At 33.1% G+C, this 15,482-nt stretch overlaps 1 pseudogene; it reads right to left on the bottom strand.

Moving 5' to 3' along the window:
• Positions 1-1,617: 1,617 nt before the first annotated feature.
• The window catches only part of LOC124973844 (high mobility group protein B1-like), a 57,984-nt pseudogene continuing 44,119 nt past the window's right edge, over positions 1,618-15,482 (bottom strand).

Below are 15,482 nucleotides of genomic sequence, written 5' to 3'. Positions count from 1 at the left end.
GGACAAGATATTCTTTTTCAGGGTTTGTCCTCAGTGACCCACTTTGTTCAACTAGTATCCACCACCTGCACAGAGTGCCATCAAATTATGAGTGCATCAGTGAATTAATTGACCGATAAGGTTATAGCTCTCATGACCCCATAACTTCCCAAGTGTCTCACCACTGGAGATTCCTGAATTGGGTACCAAGACTTCAATACCTGAGTCTTTGGTGGACAATCCAGATCTAAACCATAACAGGAATGTAATATTGAAAATAAGGGCAAACTTTACAATATCCTGTTTATGGAAACCTACCATCCTAATTTAGATGTCATTACTTGATGTACATGTAAGTTAAAATCAATATTTAGAAAACTTTACCTATAAAGGACAGATGAATATTTTAGACTTTCCAGGTCATATGGTCTCTACCACAATTACTCAGTTCTACTGTCATAGAGTCACTGTATCCAGAAATGTCAGGTAAATAGTTGAGCATGACTGACTTCCAATAAAACTTTATAATAGACACAGAAATTTGAATTTTCTGTCACAAAATATTATTCTGCTGTTATAAAATAATGACTCTTTTTAAAGGAAATAATAAAAGTTTATTCTGAGTTAAATAAGAATAACTACAGCCTGAAAGAGATTAAAGTTACTATAGTAACCTGTTTTACTGTAGAAAAGTTTTCATAAACATTTATAGTAAAAAAAAAAGTCATAAATGAATTCATTTTACTAATCACATTGGTGGAAGCATCAGGTAGGTGGGTCACAGTGAGGTGCAGAAAGCTGTCTATAGGTTCCACATGTTGTCTATAGTATTCTTAGCCTTAGGGTTAAGTGGGGGCATTAGGTCTGATAAGCTTAGCAATACATTTTGATAAGCTTATATCTTAGTAATCAGAATGTTAATTTAGGTACAAGAGTTAAAGCAAATGGTTAATAAAGGACTTAAGATAGCCAAAGATAATTCTGGCTCTCAACCTATAGTATTCTGCCTCTCCATAATCATGATATATTAGTCAGCCAAGGTTAAGCAGTCTGCAAGACTTTAATATAGAAGGAGATTGTTCAGAGAGATTTATTTCACAGTTCCCTCAGTTAGCCAAGCATCATGATCTCTGCATATTGAGACCAAATAGTCTTTTAGGTTGCACCAAGCTAGGAATGTCATCTTTTGCACTCAAAAAAGATGAGGCTGAGTAGGAAGAAAAGTAGTCTTCTTCTTAAGGAAGAAGTATGTGGATCTAATTAATGCCATTATCCATCATGATTATGTTCTGAGTTTCCTCTTTTTCTATTCTTTGCATCTGATATAACATTTACATACAAAGTATTATGGTAGTATTAGGCCTAAATGTATGATAATCAAGTACACAGGATATCCTAGAGAAGAAAATGTAGTAGGAGAGGGAAATGAACATCCTAACAAATCAATATATCATGGGCATATATTATCAAACTCTTTGAGCAGATTGACAGTATATTTTCCCTCTGTATCTATAGTTATCTGTACTTATAAAATATTTTGTTGGCATTTGCTTTAGCCAACTTTTTCCCTGCTGTGACTAAATGACCTGACCATCACAACTGTAGAGGAATTAAGAGTTTCTTTGAAGGTTCACGGTTTCAGAGATCTAAATCCATAGAAAGATGGTTCCATTTCTTGGGGCCCAAGGTGAGGCAGAACATCACCACAGAAGAGCGTGGCATAGGGAAGCAGCTCACGTCATCGGGAAGAAGCTCACATCTTTAGGAAGCAGAGAGAATCTCCACTCACTAGACACAAATATATATACCCCCAAAGTCATGCTCCAATTCCTACTTCCTCCAGTCACACCCTACCTGCCTCCAGTTACCATTCAGGTAATCAGGGATCAAGTCACTGACTAGATTAAGACTCTCAAAATCTAATCATTTCTCCTCTGAACCTTCTTACATTGTCTCACACATGAGCTTTTGGGGGAGACCTCACATCCAAACCATAATAGCATTCAATTCTAATTATTTTCTCCATTGACAAAGCTTCATGTGATATGCCTAATTTTAATTCCAAGAAAGTTTTGGTCTTTAATACAAAAATTATTATCACTCTGATCTGCAAACAATTTGATTTACCATATTATTTTGTTCTTATACCATATTCCAGTCTGGGGAAGTACATGAGTGGTCACGTTACGGAAAAGTCAGGTAATAAAAGTGTCATTTTGCATTATTTCCCAACAAAATTTTTTTCTCACCATGTACCTATAATTAGTAATAAGGATGGAGACAAAAGGACAGACTTTGAGAAATTCCACAGATGTTTGGGCATAATGAAACCTCATTTCTAAGTTCACAATCAGACAAGGAAATGTTACTCTAATAGAAGTCATTTTCCAATACTGTCTATCTGCTGTCCTTGGCAAAATATGAGTATGGCTTAGTATTTTTTCCAGTTCTGGCTAGCTGTATTACAGGTTTATTAAAGACTCTATTAATCTGGGAATATGGACCCTTCAGAGTCCAGGGATAAAAGTTCCATGAATCATTTTCCATGATTGATGCTTTCTGTAAAATTCCCATAGGTCATTAGCCCTAGTCTGTGCACTAAGAAGTCTGGCCATTGTCCAGACTAGTTTAGATTCCATCTATATTAATATTGTTAATAATTATTGTTAAAGTTCAATCTCCTTTTAACATTTTAGTTCTGAAGTAGTACTCCATGGTTTGTCTAGTGTCTCCATTTATGTGATACATAATCTTTTAAAAGTGTTTGCTATTCTTTTCTCTCTTTTTAACAAAAAATTACCTTTAATATGTCCTTCTATTTGAAAGTGAATTCTTTCAAAGAAATATCTTGTTTTATTTATAGCAAATTCTGCATGTTCTAAAATTTCCAGTCTAGTACTTTTAGCTCCAATGAGGTCTCTTTTTATTCTAGTATTTGGCTAATTCAGAAAAATGCACCATAGATGTTGTTGACACTGGAAAATTAAATCGGGTTTTGTCAGTCTAAATCTTGGAATTTTCTTTGTCTAAATGTACCAAAGAATGAGAGAATTATTTTCTGGGAATGGTGTAAAATCCAAATATTTTCCAATTTAAAGAATCAGTTTCATTGAGGTAAGAGGTTTGGATAAGCAGTCACAGAAAAATCATGTTTAATGAGAAACAATCATTATTTGTAGTTTCACTAAAATCATCAAGTATAACACTGTTCTAATTATTTAAGAAAATATACCAAGGCAAATTTCAAAACTGTGTTTAAGGGAAGAAACTTGTGGATGGCAAAATAAAAACTTAGAATAGCCAGAGTTAAGGACCTGATAAACTTTCACAAATGACAAAGAAATTTTTTTTAGTTCATAATAATTTAACATTAGAGTTATAACTGATAACATATTCTGAGACATAAGATTTCTAGGATCTCATAAAACTGTGGAACATATACCAATAGTGCATTTATATAAAAATAGGTCTAATAAGTGTCTTTTGGACTTCTAGGGATACTCTGGAAATCCCAAAGCTGGACAAAAAAAGGTTTAATTATGAAACATATCAAATGTATCAAAACTTTAAAACATTTAATTGAACAAGATCATTATAAAACAAAACTAAGGTGATAAAGCAAAAAAATATGCTTTTAAGACATGAAGCAAAAGAAACAATAGAATCTCTGTTTTTTAACCAAATTACCTAAAAAACTGAAGAAAAAATTATTACAATTAGGAGCAGACCAATGAAACTCTTCTGTTAAACATGGGGTCAAACTTCAGTTTTGCACCAACTTATCTTTGATATCTCTTCAGTCTTTAGAAAAATCTGTAAATAATTTTGATCAACTTGATTTCACATAAAATCTTCCCCTAGTTCCATTCCTTTATTAAACCCTTTTATAATGTTCTCAAAATTTTCACAGCTTGTCCAAACCTTTAGTTATAACTCTTTTCTATTTTAGAACCACAGTTATCTTAAGGACAAAAAAAGTAACCAGCTTTTTCAACACATTCTCACATTCTTTGTGTATGAAGCACATCTAATTTGTCTAATTTTGCTCACATATAGAATATTTTCCTTTATATCATTAATTTTGATTAGCAACCCTTAAAAATATTGTAGACTGATAATTTTTACAAGCATGCACTTTCTTATAACACTCTTGTTAGGTGTGGAGATAGATTTCAATAATTTAACTTTTTTTCCTTTTATGTCATATAAAAGTAAAATGTCTAATTACATAGACCTTAAACTGAAGAATTGATAATTTAATATTCAAGTTAATTGAAAATAATCTAGACAGCCAAAAAATACTGATGAATTTTATATAACTTAAGATTGCAAGTTGCTGAAAAATACTTTTGAAGCTCTGAGGAACTCATTTAGAAATGTTTACATTTACCTTGCTTATCCTTTTTTAAACAATTGTCTGAGTTGCTCACAGAAATTTTGAGACTTTAAACAAAGCTAGCCATCAATCAACTTGTCACTGAATGAAACTTCAAGGCAGTCCTGGAGAGGGGAATCTGCAACTCAGGATAATGGAGATCTTGACAAACATCGCAGAATTTAAGGACACGAAAGATAGAAGAGCAAACAGGGATCTGGTTAGGAAAGCACAGGTTATCCTGAGTGAGAAGTGTCACTTCAAAAAGACTGTTGATCAGGTTACTTTTTCCATAACCCTAAGTAATCTTCAATACAACATTTGTACTTCCTAAAGTTTGATTCTCACTGAAAACAAAGTAGAAATTCACATTTCAAGGACACAGAACTTAATTTGAACACCATTGAGAAGGGCATAAATAAAGGCTTAGTGCAAGGTAAAAAGTTAAAATGTGAAGCTTGTTATACAGACTCCCCTTCCTATCTTTCCTTTTAGTTAGTTTAAAAACTAACCAGCAGAGAGGGAGACACCCTTATATGGAAATTGATTTTATAAAGGGTCAGTAAGTCATGTGATGGGGAACTGTGTCTTTGATAAGTTCTTCAAACCTAACTTATTTTCTAATCAGATGAAGCTGTCAATGAGAAGAGCAACAAGCATCTTCTGTGCTCACCCAACCTGGGGAAAGCCTCCTTGAGCTTTCTCATACTTTCCCTTCCTGCAGGGTCCAGTAATTATAGGTCTTGCTGTGGGCTTTGAAACATTTCTCCTTGTTGTGAGAAGGAAATCTGTGCATTGAATTTTTAAGAAACCCCTATCAAGACAATGGAACAAACAAAAAGGCAGAATAAAACCCTCTTAAAATATTATGCAAGTGGATAAAGAAAATGTGGTATATATACACAATGGAGTTCTACTCAGTCAAAAAGAATGATATGTGGCACTTGCTGGTAACTGGATGGAACTGGAGAACATGACAGCAAGTGAAATACAACAGACTTAGAGAGTCAAGGTTACAATATTACTAATATATTGGAAGCTAAAGAGTATATGTGGAAGATAAAGAGCAAAAATAAGGAATAAAAAAAAGAAGGATTTCATGAGAATGGAAGAGAAATCAACAGAGTAGATGGGGAAGGAGGGAAAGACACCTTGAGGAAGTACTGTGGAACAAAATTGATCAAATCATGCTTTGTTCATATATGAACATAACATAATGAATCACATTTTCACATATAATTAAATGCAGTAATTAAAAAAATAATAATAGAAGGAAGACTAGTAAAGTAGATGAAAGGGACCCATGGGGGGAAGAAGGGAGTTACTGGGGATAAGATTATGTTATGTGTAGGTGTAACCAAGTCACAATGAATCCAACTATTATGTACAGAACTCTTAGGTAGCTAGTCAGTCACAAACGAGTGGGTGGGTGATGGACAACACAGGGGGTAATGTACAGGGAATTCATCACACATGTACACCAAAGAGAATCCATAGGTCACAGGAGTGGGGATCACAGGGAACCTTATCAAACCAGACAAACACCTGGAAAATGGGAGCTCCCACACCAAACCTCCCCATTCATAATTAATTATAACCTCTTAAGGGAACTATTGTCTAAAGATCCTCTCCCACCCACTCCTTGTGACCAGGTTATCACCAAAACCATGTCACATACACCCCTTATGACTGTGTTGTCACAATTCTCCAAAGGAACATTTGCTGAAGACTTAAGGGGGTAATATACCACTTAAGGGGATATGAGAGAATACAGTAAGAACAAAAGAACTAAAATTTCTTAGAAACATCAGACTCTAAAAGGGCCACATTGTTGTTCCTGGAGTTGGCCTGTTTGGTGAACATCAGATTCTCACTCTGCTACTCACCTGCTGACTCCTCTGTGCAAGTCATCTACAATCCTTCTTACAGGATTGCAAGAACTGGTGACTCTGATCCCTGTGGCCACTGCAGCTTTGTACTCAGGTCTCCTCTATGACAAAACCATTAACTATTACAGTCCCCATGGGAGGTTAAACAGGTTATCCTGATAAGATTAAAAGGAGGACATAAACAGGAGGTGGGTAGGGGGAGCTGCAGTTTTCTATTTAGGTCACCAAAATTTTGAGAGTTGTTTTTCCAGAAATCAAATTCAGAGCATATCACATAAGCACCAAATTCTAACTGCAAGATCATCAGGGAGCTAGAGTGGCCATAGTAGATTGAAAATGTTAGCAATTTGAAAATAAATGCATATATTTCCCCAACAAATTGACAAAATAGAACAATAGTAATATAAAAAGAGCTGTACATAAATTACATTTATAACAAAGGGAATAAATTAAGGCCACCTATTTATGTAGCTATATTTTAAATTTTTCACTTGCAAGTCTTACATGGGTTGTGGACCAATTCTTTCAGGTAAAGCAGTTCACATAGCAGCTTGGGTTTTAAAAGTCTCTTTTTTTTCCTTTTTTTTAAAAAATCTTTTCTTTGACTCAAATGTGTTTAGGAGTGTTAACTCTTGGATATTTTCTTTTAACTATGTATGACTGGATACAGTAACAAACTTGCAAGCAAACTTGAATAATCAGTAATTTATAGAGAGAAAAAAATTGGATAGCTATAAGTTCTTACATGTTAATTCTACGACTTCAGTTTTAGGAAATATCTTGAAGGCATCTATAAGAAATTTTGAAATTGGAAATACAAAACAACCAAAATATTAAACTAGGCACTCAGAGGCAAAAGCAATTTCACCAGAAAGGTCATAAGATGTTACCCTGAGTTCAACTGCATTAAAGAGTGTGAGAGAAATCCCTTCCAAGCAAGCGTGGAGTGGACATGGGAATTTACACCAGAACTGTCCCTAGGAATTTCATGGCAGTTTATCTTGATGGGCTTGAATTAAATTCCGTCACTACTGTCTCCTGGACCTATTTTCAGATCACTTCTCTTCTGATTCCAAATAATACTGGGACTAGGCAGACTTATATAAAAAAATCTGTTTGTGTGTTTTGTTTTTGTTTTTTTCATGAAATCACTATTAGGAGATCAAATTAACATTTCCCACTGCATCAAAATTTTAGACATGGCTATTCAGAAGTTGTTATGTACTTTATCCCTTTGTTTTATGGTCTAAGACCTTTAGTTCAGTTTAAAAAAAAAACAGTTTAGAAGTATCAGTTGTTGGGTGGGAGGGAGGTAAGAATGGAGGAAGGAGGGACTGTATAGAGGGGAAAGGAGGGGTGGGAGGGGTGGGAAACATAAATCCAAGTTCTCCATTTCCTTAAATACTTGCAAGTTAAGGCACTGTCATCATCAAACATAAATCCAGTTAGGGTAACAAGTGGAATTTTTCTCCAAATATTTGATCCTTATAATGGAAATGTCAGGAGAAACTAAATGTTAGCAAAAGAATGTTCTGGCAGAAGGTCTGTATTTACAAAATTATCCAGCTTAGAATAAACCAAGGACTATCAACCTGAAAAGGAAGGTCCAGGTCCCAAGAAAGACTTGCCAACGACAATCCAAAGTGGCATTCCACTCAATGGGCACTAATGCCTAGCTACCTCAACTGGTAGAAATAGACTGGTAATCTCAGTGTTGTAGAATCTAGCCCGTCTTTGGACACCAAAATTGTTTACATAAAATAATTCTGCTTTAACATAAAAAAGAAAAAAAAATTTTCAGAGTCTAGTATGAGTGGCCAGGAGCCAGAAAAATGGATTCAAATTATCCTGAATGATACATTCCACAGTAAGAAGTTACATGAACTTTTATAGTAACAGAAAAAAAAGAAAGTCATACATCAATACATTTGCTATTTATATTGGTAGGAACCTCAGGCAGGTGGATTACATCAAAATGATGAAATCTCTAGGTTTCATATATTTTCTTATGGAATTCTTAGCTTTAGGGTTAATGAGGTCTAGAGATAAGCTTAGAAATTCATTTTGAGAATATTATTAGTCACCAACATGTCATTTGGAAGTAGAAATGAAGGTAAATGGATATTATAGGACCTAAGATAAAGACAATTTTAGCTGTCAACTTATAACATTCTATCTCAACACAGTCATGAAGTTCTAGTTAACCAAGTTTAAACCATCTGCAGAATCTTTAGCATAGATGTTGGCTTTTTCAAAACCCTTCATTTCTTAATTATATTTTGATTTTTCAAAACTGTAAAACATGTAAATTACGTTATCAGCTGTGGGACAGACAGAAACAGAAAATAGGCTGGGTCTGACCTATGAGATTTAGTTTGGTGATCCTGGATATAAATTGGCATTTTGGACCACTTTTCTGTTGTCTATAGTGTTTTAGTAAATAAAGTGTTACAATTAACGTGATTTGGTTTTTCTCTATTCTGAGAACTTAAGTTCCATTGCCTTTAGTCAGCAAACACAAACTCAACAGAAAAAAAATCCAACCATTATTCATGTGGAGATGCTCTTATTTGAAGGTCTGCTTCCAGTCAAGAAGCTATGCATACATGATTCACTGTTTACTCAGTTATAAACCCTAAGTCAGTCTCCTCTGCTGTAGTGAATGCAATGTTGATTTTGGAAACAACAAAGAACAGTTAAAATATATCTTCTCTGAAGTAAGGACTTTTAACTTTGTTCCTAAGAGGTTCTAAAATTGTTTTCATATTTTCTTATGCATGAATGCCCATTTTTTAGGAAGAGCAGATTCATCATTTTCATCAGATTTTAAGAAGGCTTATGGCTCAAGCCTATAATGTGGGAAGTGACAACTGTGATAGCAAATGTTTGTGGAAACAGATGATAAAAAGTCGAAATTAGAGAAAAAGTATATGGATTCCAAACAATACACACAATAATGAAATTTTGCTTGTTGAGAATATGAGGGACTATAACATCTTATTAAATATCTTTTAAATGCTATCATAAAAATATTTAGTACTGTAGACATAACTAGGAACATGATTTTTCTTTTAACAGAACATCTGATTTTATCTCCCAAGAGTCTATCATGGTAATAATATGAAGATCTTCTCTAGAACTTTTATTTTTAAAGCCAGATACTGTGACTTCTCATGGTAATTTCCATTTAATTGTCTCGATGTTCATGGTAACTGTCACTGCTCTGGTTAACTCCACTGAACTAGAAATGCAGAAGCTTTAGGCAAGAACCTTGAGACTTCTATGCTCTTTCTCAAAACTATTGCATTTTTACCACAGATGGTATTTGTTTAACACACTGAAATACAACTATTGACCTCTGTTTCTTTGTCATAAGGTCGAAATCATGTTTACCAAAACACTAGGATAAGTGTACTGTAACTTTCCTCTTTCTGACTGTCTCCTCTTCCAATCAGCAGCATCTCCCATGTATCTTCCTGATGTTGGAAATATGACTTCCCTTCATGTCCATTGCCTGCTGATAGTGTTAGCTCTTGTGATATTTTCCCTTTCCTTTTACTTCAAAGACTCTTGGCTAGAAAGTTATAAACAAATTACAGGATGTTATCTGTTCATCCTCCAACTCAGATTTATTTTCTTAGAGAAAATTCTTTAAATGGAAAAACTTTCTTTAAATATAATTGCTTACATTAAATGTAACTATCAAGGAGATAAGCTTTGAAATGCAGCTTCAAGATTACTTGTTTAGAGTAAGAAAGTCATTCTCATGATTAAAGATAAAATTCTGAGCTAGAAAGTTTTCCCTTGGCACAGCGTATCAGTGTTGCTAACATACCTCAGATTCTCCTCTATTTAATGTAATACAGAAGAAGACTTGCTTTTGAATGAAAAGTTTTTAGTTATTTCTAGTCTATCTGTTCAAATATCATACGCATTTCTTTTTATGTAAGTATTTCATACCACACTGATCTTTCTTTTCCTCATAGAACAGCACATAGTAGGCACCTCTCTTCAAACCACTCACTTGCAGTATAGTGTACATTATTCCATTGTGTGTGCATGCCACAAATTAGTTTACTGAGGATAATTTACATTTTTTTAAAAATTATTATGACCTGAAGGTCAATAAATAGAAACGTACAAAGTTTGGGGATTTGAGGAATTTCTTTTTATTATTAGTTTTATTTTCCTCAATTCCAGGAAATGTTGCTCCGGTTTTTGGTTAGTTTGTTTGCTTATTTCACTTTTTTTTTTTTTTGGTAAATGATCTCTTCCATTTCCTCTACTTTAGATATTAAAAACTGTCAGATTTTTAGATTCAAATTTCCATATCTTTCATTTTAATGTCCAGATCTTTTTATACTTCATTTTACAATTAAGTTATTTATTTCTGAATTCTTATGATTATTCTTGTTATTATGAAGTATTCTTAACTGATTTAAATGAAAGGGCAAAAACAGCTTTATGAAGTAGTTAGAACAATAACCTTTGTTTTACATAAAAGGAAAACTACAAAAGTATAATGCTTCTAGTGACATTTTTGTGCTTTACACTAGTTTTGGGAATCATTCTTTTGCATTCTATTTATTGTAACAATATTTTCATAGCTTTACATAAGTATGACAGGTAGCAAAGTACTGCACGTATATAATATGTGTAATGTGATGATTTTTAACACGTGCAATTGAGATGTTGCCATCATCACAATCAAGGTGGTAAAAAATAGATATGTCTAACAACTCCTGGGCCTCTTTGTGTTTTTTATTACAGAATTTGTTAATTTTTTGTTAAGAACACCAACGTGAGATCTACCTTTTTAACATTGAATAAACTTTTTTTTAGATATACATGACAGTAGAGTATATTTTGACATATTTATACAAACATGGAGTACATCTTATTTAAATTAGAATCCTAGTCTTTTGGTTGCACATGATGTGGAGATTCACTGTGGTGTATTCATATATGCATAGGAAAGTTGCGTCAAGTTCATTTCACTATCTTTCCTCTTCCTATCTGCCTCTTCCTTCATTACCCTTTGTCTACTCTACTGAACTTCTGTTCTCCCTCAGCGCTTGTTGTGTGTTAGCATCCACATATCAGAGAAAACATTGACCTTTGGATTTAGGATTAGCTTGGTTCACATTATATAATAGTCTTCCTATCTAGGCATTTTTTGGCAAATGTCATAAAGTAATTCTTTTTTATGGCTGAGTCATGTTCCATTGTGTACATATACCACATTTTCTTTATCCATTCATCTGTTGAAGGGCACCTAGGTTGTTATCATAGCTTAGCTATTGTGAATTGAGCTGCTAAAAACATGGATGTGGCAGGTGTCATTATAGTATGTGGATTTGAAGTCTTTTGAACATATACCGAGGAGTGGGAAAACAGGGTCAAATAGGAATCTTTATACTGCTTTAAAGAGTGGTTGTACCAATTTTCAGTCCCACCAATAATGTATGAGTATACCCTATTCACCACATCCTCACCAACATAAATTGTTACTTGTATTCTTGTTTGCTGCCATTCTGGTTGAAGTGAGATGAAATCTCATTTTAGTTTTAATTTGTATTTCTCTAGTTGCTAGAGATGTTGAACATTTTTTTCATATATTTGTTAACCATTTCTATTTTTTCTTCAGTGGCATCCCTGTTCAGTTCCTTTACCATTTATTTTTGATTGGGTTATTATGTTTTTATTTTTTGATGTTAAGTTTTTTGAGTTCTTTTTGCATCCTGGATATTGATGATCTATCTGACGTGCAGGTGGCAAAGATTTTCTGCCATTCCATAGGTTCTATCTTAGTGTTTGTTTGTTTCCTTTGCTGTGAAGAAGCTTATTAGTTTGCTACTATTCCATCTATTGATTCTTGATTTTACTTCTAGCACCTTAGGAGTTTTCTTGAGGAATTCAGTTCCTAAACCAACATGATGGAGTGTTGGACCTACATTTTCTTCTAATAGGTGCACAACAAATTTGAAGTGTACAAAATTCAATTGTTAACTTTAAGAAGAACTCTAGAATATTACTGTAGCATAACTAAGTATTTAAACCTATTGAAAACTCCCTATTTCTCTTGCCCTCTAGTCCCCACTGCTACCATGATTTTGACTATTAAAGATAATAATTTTAAGTGAAATCATGCAATGTTTTCCCTTGTGTGACTAATTTATTTCACTTAGCATGGTGTTCTTCAGTTTCATCCATGTTGTAGCAAATTGTAAGCCTTCCTCATTAAGACTTGATAATGTCCTGTTGTATTCATATAACACATCATCTCTCTTCATTCATCCATTTATGAACACTTACTATTTCTACATCTTGAATACTGTGAATGAAGATGGGAGTGTAGATGCTTTTAGATAAATACTCAGCAGTAGGAATGTTGTATCATACAGTTTTTTAAAAAATTTTTCTGAGAGACCTCTGTCTTCCACAGCTGCCACACTGACTTATTTTCCCAACAACAGTATACAGGGGTTCCAATATCTCTACTTAACTCACTCTGTATCTTTTTACTGGCCATCTAACATGTGAGGTGATATCTCGTTGGGGTTGTTTGTTTATTTTAGTGGTGCTTGGGATCGAATCTAAGGCCCAGTTCCTTTCAGGCAAGGACTCTAACACTAAGCTGTACTGCCAGTCTCATTGTAGTTTTGATTTGTATTTCCCTGACAGTTCTGAATACTACATATCTTTCCATGGAACTATTGACATCTGTATGTCTTCTTTTGAAAAATGCTGCCATTTCTTATTTCTTCTTTATTTGTTTATTTATTTTGAGTGTTTATTTTGAGTGCTAGGCATTCCTTGTGTTTTCTGTATGGTTTGCAAGTATTTTCTCCTATTTAGTAGGCTCCTTTTTATTCTGCTGGTTGTTCCTTTGCTGTTCAGAAGTTTTTCAGTTAGAAGTAGGCTTTCTTAGTTATTTTTACTTTTGGTGTCTTGTCCAAGAAACCACTGCCAAGATTAATGTCATGAAGCATTTCTATCATGGTTTCTTCTGGGAGAGTGACCTATATAAGTATTATATTCTAATTCTCTAATCAATTTTGAATTGATTTTTTAGTATGGTGTGAAGTAAGGGTCTGGTTTTTTTTTGTTTTTTTTTCCCTACATATGGATATTCAGTTTCCCCAACATTGGTTGCAGACACTGTCCTTTCCCTATGGTATATTGGCTCCCTTCTTTAAGATCAATTAAGGAGAAAACATGGATTATTTCCTGACTTTCTTTTCTGTTCCATGGCTTAGGTATACTGGTTCAATTGTAGCTTTATAATATATTTTGAAATCCTGAAGTAAAATGCTTCCAGTTTTTGTCTTCTTTCTCAAAATTGCTTCGGCTATTCTGGAGTCTTTAGAAAGATCCTGAATTTGAGGATTATTTGCCATTGGGAAAATATTCAGCCTTTGGTTTTTTTGGGATTGGCTCATTTCAATAGTGTGATATCCTCCAATTTCATCCATTAATCTGCAAATGCCATAATATTGTTCTTCTTTATGGCTGAATAATATTCCATTGTGTATATATACCACAGTTTCTTTATCCATTCATCTGTTAAAGGGCATCTAGGTTGATTTCACAATCTAGTTATTGTGAATTGAGCTGCTATAAACTTTGATGTGGCTGTGTTACAAAGATGATGATACATAATGGTGGTGGGGGTGTGGGGGTGACAGAAGAATGGAGGAACTTTAGATTACAGTAGAGGAAAATGAGAGGGAGGAGGGGGCAGGGGTATGAAAATGGCAGAATGAGACAGATTTCATTACCCTATGTACATGTATGATTACACGAATGGTATTAATCTACATCATGCACAACCATAGCAAAGAAAAGTTGTACCCCATTTGTGTACAATGAATCAAAATGCACTCAGTAAAAATTTTTAAAAAATAATAAAAATGCCATTGGAATTTAGATAGGGATTGCATTGAATCTTTAGATCACTTTCGATGGTACATTTTTAACAATGTTTAGTCTTCAAATGTATGATCATGTGATGACTTTCCTCTTATTAGTGTATCCTTTAATTTATTTCAACAATGTCTTATAGTTTTCAGGGTACAAGTGTTTTACCTCCTGGCTAAGTTTATTGCAAATTATTTTATTTTTTTTGATTATTGTATTATTTTTTCTGCATGAGATTACTCTATTTTATGTTTTTAATTAATTCATTCTGAATATATATATGTATATAATGATATTTCTTTCTGAGCTTCCTTTTTGTATATTTTATTTTTAGCATATGATAAAAGCACTGAATTTTGTATTAATTTTATATCCTTATATCCTTTATATTTTTTCATGTGTGTGTTTATTTTCTACATGCAGGATCAGGTGATCTACAAATAGAAATGTTATTTGGATTCCTTTTATCAGCTGTGTGAATTTAACTATTTTAAAGGGTCATAAACCAATGAGATTTTTACCTTGGATTCAAGGATGGTTCAACCTTCACAAGTCAATATGTGACAATACCATATTGACAAAATGAACACTAACATCACATAGTCATCTCAAAAAAGCATGTAGTCATCTGCAAAATGCAGAATAAAACACTTGAAAAATTCAATATTCTTTAATTATAACTAGGTGTAGAAGGAGGATAACTCAACATAATAAAGGTTTTATATGATAATTCCATCACAAGTATCATACAGAGAGAAATCGAAAACTTTTTCTTCCAGATCAGGAATAAAACAAATATATCGTTAACACTTTTATACCACAGCAATAGGTAAGTAACAGGTACAAAAGAACTTAACATTATCATTTATTCAAAATTTTATTCAGATTTTTAAAAATTTTTAATTTTCTATTTATTTGTTTACTTAATTAGAATTGCTGACACAGATATCTTAAGACTGTAAGTTTGGTATTAGGTTTATCTATTTTTAAAAATGACAGTGTTTTATTCTGTTTTATAGCCATATTTGATTTAATATAGGTATTATTCTTAACTTTATGATTATCAGTTTATTTGTTCATTTATTTGTAAGTGAGAATATATAAATATTATGTATATAATACATAATATGTAATGTTTATATGAATGTCATGTTCATTTAGATATCTGATAATTTCTATTTTTTATATGAATGACATTATGATATAGATGACTATGTAATTCTCAATATATAATTTTACACTCTCACTGGCATCTTGCATTTTAATATTTGGAACCATAGTGAAAGAAGAAATTCAATTATTTTTATGCTTGATAGGTA

The sequence above is a fragment of the Sciurus carolinensis genome, unplaced genomic scaffold (assembly GCF_902686445.1).
Source record: "Sciurus carolinensis unplaced genomic scaffold, mSciCar1.2, whole genome shotgun sequence".
Lineage (NCBI taxonomy): Eukaryota > Metazoa > Chordata > Mammalia > Rodentia > Sciuridae > Sciurus > Sciurus carolinensis.
Note: the sequence above shows the minus strand (reverse complement) of the source record. Positions and strands in the feature narration are given on the sequence as shown.